Genomic DNA, 9,772 nt, shown 5'->3' with positions numbered 1-9,772 from the left:
ATGTGGGATCCGAACTGGGGCCCTCTGGCGTCCCAAACCAATTCTTAACTATCGCGCCACTTGGCTGGCCCCAGTGTTTCCTTTCTTGAAATGTGTATACATTTTTTGGCACTCTCTGTAGTTTAGTGATGAAAGTTTTTCTTACATATGGCATAGCATAGCTGAGCCATAATTATATTTTAAAATATTAGTGCTATCATTCCCAGTTTTATTATTTTTCTGTAGGTGGATACTAAAATTTTTCTAGTAAAAACTCTTAAAATTCCTGACTCTTAAGAATACAGTGGAGGTTATTGAAATGCTTTTCTTAATGAAAATCTTTTAAGGGACCATGTAAATATTGAGGTTGGATTAATATATAAATTATTTTTATACATTTTCAAAACCGTTGGTCCTAAATGCACACTTTAAAATAAATATATAGAAAGTGTTTTCAAGTATGGTTGCATGTTTTTTGAAGAGATAATTCAAATCTCTAACTTTTTTTTACTGGAAGTAATGGAATGTAGAGTTTTCCCCATTTTTACTGATAGCTGTGTGTGCTACAATCTAAGTTTCAGCAATGGCGGACCAAGCACGAACTCTTCTAGTCAGTAGAACTAGTGTATAATTCATCCCTTAAAGCAGTTTCTTTGCCTAGCAATCACAGTCACTGGAGGAACTTTTTCAAAAAAACAGATTCTGTGGCTTTACTTGAGAGATGGTCAGTCTCTGACGGATGGCATTTGGGAATTATGTATTTTCAAAATAGTCCCTAAGTGATTCTGATGTTACTTCTGCTAGAGAACTACTGCCTTAGAGATAGAAATCAGTAGAATGAAAGGAATTACTAACACTTAGAATAACATCTGACCAAATTGAATTTATAATTCACATTTTTCTAGTAACCCAGAATAACAAAGAAAACTGCTAATTAGAAATTATGGTCTTTTGCATAAGATGATATTGATATTTATATTATTAGTATTTCTTGCAGAAAAAATAGTATCTAAAATACTATTTCTTAATGAAAATGAAATAACTGGCTTTTTCCCAGTAAAGAAATATTTTTCTCTGGCAGCAACTCCACTGTGCTTTTGATAATTTTTTTGTATTTCTTGCTTCTCTTGATTTTCAGAATGACATTCTAATCTTTTTAGCTGTGAATGATGTTTTTACATTCAATGTTTTGGTGGGAAAACTTACCAGCATTATGTCTTCATTGTTCTTGACTGAACACTTTGTGATGTCTTCAGGTTTTATTTTTAATTTCATATTTCAGTGCACATCATTCTGATGCTTAGGAGATCATATAAATCACATAATATTTTATGATTTTCAAGTTTGAATTACCCCAACTGCTGATTTTGTTTTTCTAGTCTTGAAACTTGACTAAAACAAACGTTTTAGTGATTTTGCACTGTTAGTATATGACTCATCAACTAGATTTATATATAGGCAGTCTCCAACTTAAAAGTGAATTGTGTTCTAAGAGTTTGTTTGGCACTGACAGTAATTCCTGATAGAGTAAGTGCTACACTAGTGTTCCACTTTGCACATGAATGCACAAATACTTACTTAGCCCATATTGAAGTTGAAGTCTGTGGTACCTTCTTTTATAACAAACCAATTTTCAAGTGGAAATACAGTACTTTTTAAGTCACATAGTAGGTCTTCTAGAGTAAAGTAGATCTCCCTTTGTTGGCTGATTAGGATTATAACTACCTTTTTAGGTAGTTATATTTAGGTAGTTATATAAAGAGATAATTCTTTTAGAGGAAAAAAGTTCTAGACTCCAAGGTGATAGGGAAGGCAACAATTTGTAAGTGTCTCTCTACTCTCCTTGTCGTGGCTGCTGGTCTGTCGGGCATGCATATGTATGCACTTGCCCTGTTGTCACTGTCTCAGTTTCAGAGGGTGGAACCAGAAAGGCCCTCTGCCCCTTCCACCCTTGACCATGAGCCCTTGGGAAAGAGACAAGGGCCTGCTCGTCATGGATACACTCTCCATGATAGTGCTTGCACTGAGTGCATATTCTGAGCCTGCTGATGTTTACTGACTGACCGTTGTCTTGGTAGCTCAGATATGCTAAGTGTTTTTGGTTTAGTTGCCAGTTCAAATACCAATTTTGATGTGCAAAGCCATTTTTGTTTGCATTATGATCACGTGCATTAATATTTTACTTTAGGACTAGAAATAATAATTGTGATTACATTCTAAATGATATAAAATACAAAAGACATTTAAGTTTACAATTTTACTCTTCACTTGTTTTGTTTCTTAAAAGATCTGATGTTCATGAATGTTTTATCCTTTTGCATTCTAAAGTCTTTGATTGACTTTTTTGGTTATGGCTCTTCTTACCATTGATTGCCAAGAACTGGGGTTTCACCTCTGTATAGAACACTTCGCTTAACTTTTCTTTCTTCTTTGTTTTACCTTTTTCCTATTTCCTGGTTACTAAAGTGGCATTCTAACCTCTCTTTCTCCATTTGGCTTTGAATCCTGCTCTCTTGAACTTTTCTTTCACCCCTTTTCTTATCATATAAGTAGTAAAAACTATTCTCAGTGTGTTATATTTAACTTTTAGTATTCAGTGGAAGGTCATGCAACTAATTGCCACAGAGGATAAAACTAGCACAGGGCTTTTCTTTGTATGTGAAATGAAGCACTGTTAAGATAACCACAGAAAAATAATGGATTCTCATATGATTATTTCTTTTAAATTCACGCTGAATCTCTATGTGGACCATTGCAAATAAATTGAAGTATAGAATTATATATTGAGGAAGAACTCTGTATCAAATTTTCTGTTTTGCGCTCATACAAGTATATATTTGGTTATAAAACCAGTTTCGTAGTATCCTAGAAATTATTTTACTAATATAAACAAAGATAATGTTGACTAGACAGGGATTGATATGAATTTCTTTATTAGTCGTCTTTTATAATTATTTGAGGCTCAGTGTATGCAGTTGTATGCTTTAATTTTTAGTTTTTAGGGTATAAAAATACTTGTCACATTTTGAGTGTATATATTTTTTGTAAAAGCTACATTGAAATAAATTATAATTCTAAGGTTTTCTTAAATCAAGTGTGAAAACATACCACAATTTATTCATTAGGATTTTTTGTATAAGCTCAATATTTCAGAATGGTATTTTAATAATTTATGCTGAAGCTATTAATTACTTGATGTTTCTGTAAACAAATAAAAAAAAAAACAAATTACCTGGTTGTGCAGAATTTCTTGTAAGATATTTGTCACTTAGAATTCTTGCTTCCCAAAAGGTAAAATTTTATATATTTTTACTTTTTAGGGTTCACATAGAAACACTTTTAACTTATAGATCATGGTAAACATGAGTAATATACTTGTAAAGATGGTAGTGGAAGGTAAAGCAATTGACACGAGAGCACATTTCTGGTGTTGACATGCCTGGTTTATATTATATGACTTAAAGGAAAGCATCATTTTGGTTGTAGAAGGTATATACCAAGGTGAACAAAGATATGATTTTTACTCTAAAAGGGTGTATTTAGGTACATACTTATCAGTGTGGCATGTATAACATTAAACTCTTCAGAGCTGACGTCTTTGCCTTCCTGATGCAAGCTGCCACCGTCTCCTCTATTTCTTATCATTAGTAGTAATATCCCCATCTTTCAGTTGCTTAAGCTGGAAGCCTAGCTAACATCATCCTTCCATTTCTCTCCTTTGTTTACTTCTTATAATTAATTAACCAATCCTACGATTTCTGCTTTACAAATAAGTAAATACATGTGTGTACATATACAGTCGATTGCTATTATTGGTGGTAGTTATGTTTTATAAAGTCATAAATTTGCAAACACTAAATGAACTATGGTGACACTGACTTAGCAAATACTGAACCCGTTGCTCCTACAGGAATTACAGAGTTAAGTTCCTGTGATTCTCTGGTCACATTTTGTCAACCAGTCAGTACATAACCTTATCTTATATATCTGTTTAAAGATACTTTATTTAATATATATATATTGTTTATGTGTTATTGATTCATTAACATTGAATCCATGGCCAATGGCATTATAACTCTTGCCTGAACAAAGCTTATCTCACACATCTTTTATTTGTAAGACATCTTTTATTTGTAAGACACATCACAGCTGCCTTGGGAACACTAAACAGTGCTTCAGTACTACTCTTGGGGGCCATTTTAACCAGCATAATTTCCAACTAAAATCACAATGTGAAAAAGGTGGCACTAAATAAGTCATGAAAACAACACTTTTTTACAATATAGAGCTGAAACAAGAAAGCCCCTTGTTCCACCTCAGCTGGGAGTATCAAATATTTGCTCCTTTATACTTGTCCCCAAGTGACTGTGAAAGTGCCACAGTAGTGGCTTTGGGATTACAAACGCATTTTAGCGAGTGGGTGAATTCACGAAAATGGAACCTGTGAATAATGAGGATTGACTGTACATTTTTCGACCCACTACTCTCTGTCCTTATTGCTGCTACTTCTCACAAGGCCCGTTCTTTTGGGCAGAGTTACAGAAACATTTAACTGGTTTCTTTGCAATTTATTTACCCCAAAATGCTTTCTACACTACAGCCAGGGTAACTCCCAAAGTATAGCTTTGCTTTTTATGCTCCCCTGTGTAAGCCCTCTAAATTGTTGTATAAGACCTTTTATGAACTGGTTGCTGTTTGTGTACCCCCTACCCAAATCCACCCAAGGATACCTACCTGAGTTTCCTCTGCTTTGTGCTCCCCCCGCCCCCAATGCCCATTTCTCCCCTGATTAATTGGTTTTCAGGTTGTAGTTTATATATCACTTCACTCCCAGTCTTGTGGTAGGGCAGGCTTCATGTGTACCCATAGTTCACTGGATTCCTTTTGTTACCACCCTTTATGACCCTGCCATATTGTTCCTCATAGCACTTACATCATCTGACATGGTGTGTGTGCACGGTTGTTTTTGTTGTGTGTCTCCTCACTGTTCCCATTCCCCTGTGTAATTTCTACGAATGCAAGGATTTTAGGTATTCACTCACAGCTATATCCCCAGCTTAGAATATGTCCGCATAAATTTGGGAAAGAATTTAAAGTAAAAAGTAAGTCTCACGTGTATAATACAGTCCCATAGTTTTGTTTCCTAGAGGAAGCTGTAAACAAATCTGTAAACAAATTGTTTCTTTTGTATTTTTCTAGAAACTTGACTTGCATATTGTACATTTGTGTATGTGTGTTTGTGTGTGTGTGTATATATGTGTATATACACACACACACAAACACACACACAAATGGGAGGATGCTATACCACTTCTGTATCTGTATCATTTATAATATTTTGCAGGTCTTTTCTTACCAGCAGAGAGAGATCAATCTCATCCTTTTTAAAAGCTGTGTAGAATTCCATAACATGGTTGTACATTAAACAGGCCCTTTTGATAAAAATTTTAAGTGTTTTTAGTTGCGATTGCTAATGACCCCAAAATAAACATCCTACATTTTTAGAAATTGAATGCCTATGCCAAAAAAGTATATACTTTGAAATTTTTGATAAATACTGCCTAATTGTCCTTATTAGAGTTTGTACTAATTTCCTTCCCACAATTATATGAGTGTTTCTGTTCAAATTCTCACATATGGTTATTATCTTTTTGGTATTATGCCACCCTAATTATTATGCCAAAAATAATTAGAAAATATTTTTTCATTTATTTATATGTCTTTAATGAGTGAGGCTGATTGTTCTATCATTTATTTAAATTATTTATATTTCTTTTTCTTGGAACTGTCCCTGACCTTTGCCCATTTTTCTGCTGTTTATCTTTCATAATGACTTTTAGGAATGTGTATGTGTGTGTATTTAATATATTTAATTTATATATTTAAATACTAAGGAAATTAGTCTTTTGTTATATACATGGAAAATACTTTTTCTGATTCTCAGTTTGTCATTTTTCAAGGTCATTTTTAGAAGACAAATTGTAACTTTAATATATTTAAATTTATCAATCTTTTATGGGTTTTTTTCAGAGTTCTCCATTATAAGATAGTTTTCTTAAAAATTTATTTGTTGGGCCTGCCGAGTGCTCAGTTGGTTAAGAACTCGTTAAAGAGTGCGAGCTCTGAGCAACAGTAGTTCGATTCCCAGCCCGAGCTGAGCTGCCATTGAGCTGCCAACAGGTGGCAGAATGGCTCAGCTAAAAAAAAAAAAAATTGTTCCGTGTTGGATAGTTTTGTTTTTTTTCAAGATTTGAGTCTGATCCAGCTGCTGTTAGGGGGTAAGGTAGGAATTCAGTTTTTCTAATAGCTGGATTTGTCACAGTACCTTTTATTGAATTACACATCCTTTTTTTCTTTAAATCTGATTTGAAATGACGTATATTAAATTCTTCTCTGTCCTTCTGTCTTTCTGTTTTGAGTTTCTGTTTCTTTGTCTTCTTCTATGCCAATACCAAAATTTTAATTACTGTAGCTTTTTATTACTTTCGGTTTTTAATATTTTGTAGGCTATCTTGGTTTTTTTTTCTCCACTTTTTAATAGTTTTATTGAATTATCTCACATGGCTGTTTTTCCCACATGAACTTAAGAAACAGCTTGTCAAGTTACTGAAAAAATTCAGTTGTAATTTTTATTGGAATGTTTAATGTTATCAAAAGAATTTTGGAGAAAAAATATATGGTCTTTATAGATGCAAAAGGCTTTGGATGTTATACTTTTAAACATTAAGTTATTATTATTGTTTAAAGATTTTATTGGGGAATTGGGGGAGGGGAACAGCGTTGGGGAATCAGGGAAGGGGAACAGACAAGTTGCTGTTCTTTTGTTCTTCAGTCTAGTTGTGGACGTTGCTTCACTGGCTCATGTTGGTATCATCATTGCGTTCTTCCCGGGTGAGGCAGATCGGTCGCCAGACTCTGGACAGCCGCTCACGGCAGCTCTTGGCAGCTCACGCCAGCTGCCGGCCACTCATGCTGGCTGCCAGCCACACACGGTAACTTATGGCGGTCCACTGCAGCAGGGGCTGCAGCCTACGTCGTCACCTGGGACTCACGGAAGCCCAGCTCCAGGTTGAGCTGTTGTTCACCATCTTAGCTGTAGAGGGCAGTGTCACTGGCCCTCATGTGGGATCCGAACCGAGGCCCTGCTGCTCAGAGCCGACGTCCCAAGCCAGCTCTTAACCAACGTGCCACTTGGCTGGCCCCTTAAGTTATTATTTTAATAGATTTTTCTAGTATTGATCTAGTCTTGTAATACTGAAACAATTTTAATTTTAGATTATTCTTTTAATGCGATAGTTCTTATTTGCTATTAAACAAAACAAAAATTTAACTTCCGTGGTTGAAAGTCTTTTTTTAAAAAAGGGTTTATTAGGCCATTGCTAGCAAATAACGAAGACCTGACTTGTTGCATGGAGTCTAAATCACCAGCACCATGGCTAGGTAGGAAAGAGAATGTCCATCATCCTGAAGTTTTATAAGTGTTTTTATACATCAGGTAATGGGGAGAAAGAAGCTCTGAAAGAATTTACATTAGGTATTGACAAAGAAGATGGGAGAAGATGGAATGAGACTAAATTTGGAACAGGTGCAGCAAAGCAAGGAAGAAGTGTCTTTTTGCCAGCTGCTATAATTTTAATTTAGAACATCTCAATTTTTTTCTTGTCCTAATATTTAAGATTATTTCGTCTTCTTATAAAATTAATTTACAATTACGTGTGTGTTCTTTGTCAGGTTTTGGTTTCTCTTGTGATGTTTTTGTAGAGAATTTAGGAAGTTTTTCTTTATCCTTAAATAATTTAAAGAACATTGAACTTATTTGTTTCATGATAGGATTTATCCTCAATATTCTAGGGTCAGTTTTGAAAGTTTTAATATTTTAGAAAACGATCCATTTCATCCAAGTTGACAAATATATTTGTTTATTGTTTAGCATTTTAGTGTGGGGCTAAAAGATGTTACTTTTCCTCCCACCTTTTAGATCTTCTAGCTGGGCTAAAAATTCAGATAAAATACAGCAGATTAACAGGAGAAAATAAAATTTTAATAAGTGTGCACAGAAATTCACGTAATTGTGAAAATACCCAAAGATAGTGAGGTAAAATTGGGTATATACGAGGTGTGATAAAATACGGTGACTGTTTAAATTAAAAAAAAATTATTACAGTAAAAGACATTGCCATTAACCTCCCTCAAAATACTCCCCCTCGCTTTGAACACACTTATCCCATCGCTCTTGCCACTTTCTGAAGCAGTTCTGGAAGTCCTCTTTTGTGAATATCTTTAGTTGTCCTGTTGTCGCTGCTTCCATGTCCTGAATCGATTAAAAACATTTACCTTTCATAGTCATTTTGACTTTGGGGAAGAGCAAGAAGTTGCACGTGCCAGATATGGTGAATAAGGTGATGAGGACACACCGTAAAGTTTGTATTTGACAGAAATTACCATATACCAGAAGCGATGTGTGACACGCAGTGTTGTCATGATGGAGGGTGATTATGGCACACTTTAAAACACGCCTCCTCTCAACCGTAGCTCACACCCGACTGACTGCACTGAACATGTTGAAACTTGTCACACTGTACTAAGGTTGGATGCGCTGCTTCCCATATTGGCGATCCCTGCCTTTCCGTTGGATGGCACTCAGCAGCAGCATTCACCGTGTTTTGTGATCACAACAGAAGGGCTCTGTGTTACCCACTGCTTTGGGTATGGCAATTTCTGTCAGAAACATTACAGTGTGTCCCCATCCACCTTATTCACTGGGTCTGGCACTGTGCAAAGTTCTGGCTCTTTCCCAAAGTCAAAATGATCATGAAAGGGAAATGTTTTGAATCTATTCAGGACATGGAGGCAGCCACGACAGTGCAACCAAAGACACTCACGAAAGAGGACTTCCAGAACTGCTTCAGAAAGTGGCAAGAGCGATGGGATGAGTGTGTTTGAAGCAGGGGAGGGGGGGAGTATTTTGAGGGGGATTAATGGCAATGTGTCTTTTACTGTAATAATTTTTTTTTATATGGTCACCGTATTTTTTGATGACATCTCGTATGTCATTTTGGACAAAAGAGAAAGAGGGAGCAGGGATCTGAGATTTCAAAGGAAATAGGCAATTTACAGATTGTTGAGGAGCGGAACACATACGACAGGCAAATTCTTGCATCAATGGGACATCGGATGATTTATCCCCATGCCTGAGCTCCCCAACCACCATACTCAATTCAAATTAGGCTAAGGTGAACATTCTAAGATTTCCTTCCTGGAGTAGGTCTTTCCATCTGAATCTTGTAGGCAGGGAATGGGGTGGGTCAGAGGTACATTCCTGAGTCTTGTTTCTTAATAACCAGCTTAAAATCAATATCCCAGAAGACACAGTTTAGGGATAAAACACTCTTATTTTAGATTCTTGTATACCATGGTTAAATCTTCATTCTTATTTTAAATATTGTTTTGTTCTCTACTTTCCCCCTTTTCCAAAGATTGGCTCCTAGATAATTAGTTCTTCTGGTTTTAATTCATTAGTTAGTGAGTTTATCTGTTTATGACCTAATTTGTTTTTTATTTTTTATTTTCTACCTTCCTGAGTGGAACATTTTTTGAATGCAAATACATTTTAATTGTTTATCTTAAAAGTTAATTAATTTAGGAAATTTCAAATAAAGAAAATAATTTCAAATAAAAACACTTGTGGACTCACCATTTAGTTTTAACACAGGTAACATTTTGCCACACATGTCAGATTTCTTCCTCTGTTGTAAGAATTGTTAGATTAAAATCCTAGCTCCACCCTTTCCTT

At 35.3% G+C, this 9,772-nt stretch overlaps 1 protein-coding gene across 1 annotated transcript in view; it reads left to right on the top strand.

Moving 5' to 3' along the window:
* The window catches only part of HBS1L (HBS1 like translational GTPase), a 79,876-nt gene that overhangs the window by 15,791 nt on the left and 54,313 nt on the right, over positions 1-9,772 (top strand). The window lies entirely within an intron of this gene.

This window comes from Hipposideros armiger, unplaced genomic scaffold (genome assembly GCF_001890085.2).
Source record: "Hipposideros armiger isolate ML-2016 unplaced genomic scaffold, ASM189008v1 scaffold_600, whole genome shotgun sequence".
Classification (NCBI taxonomy): domain Eukaryota; kingdom Metazoa; phylum Chordata; class Mammalia; order Chiroptera; family Hipposideridae; genus Hipposideros; species Hipposideros armiger.
This window is presented reverse-complemented; position numbering and strand designations above follow the sequence as displayed.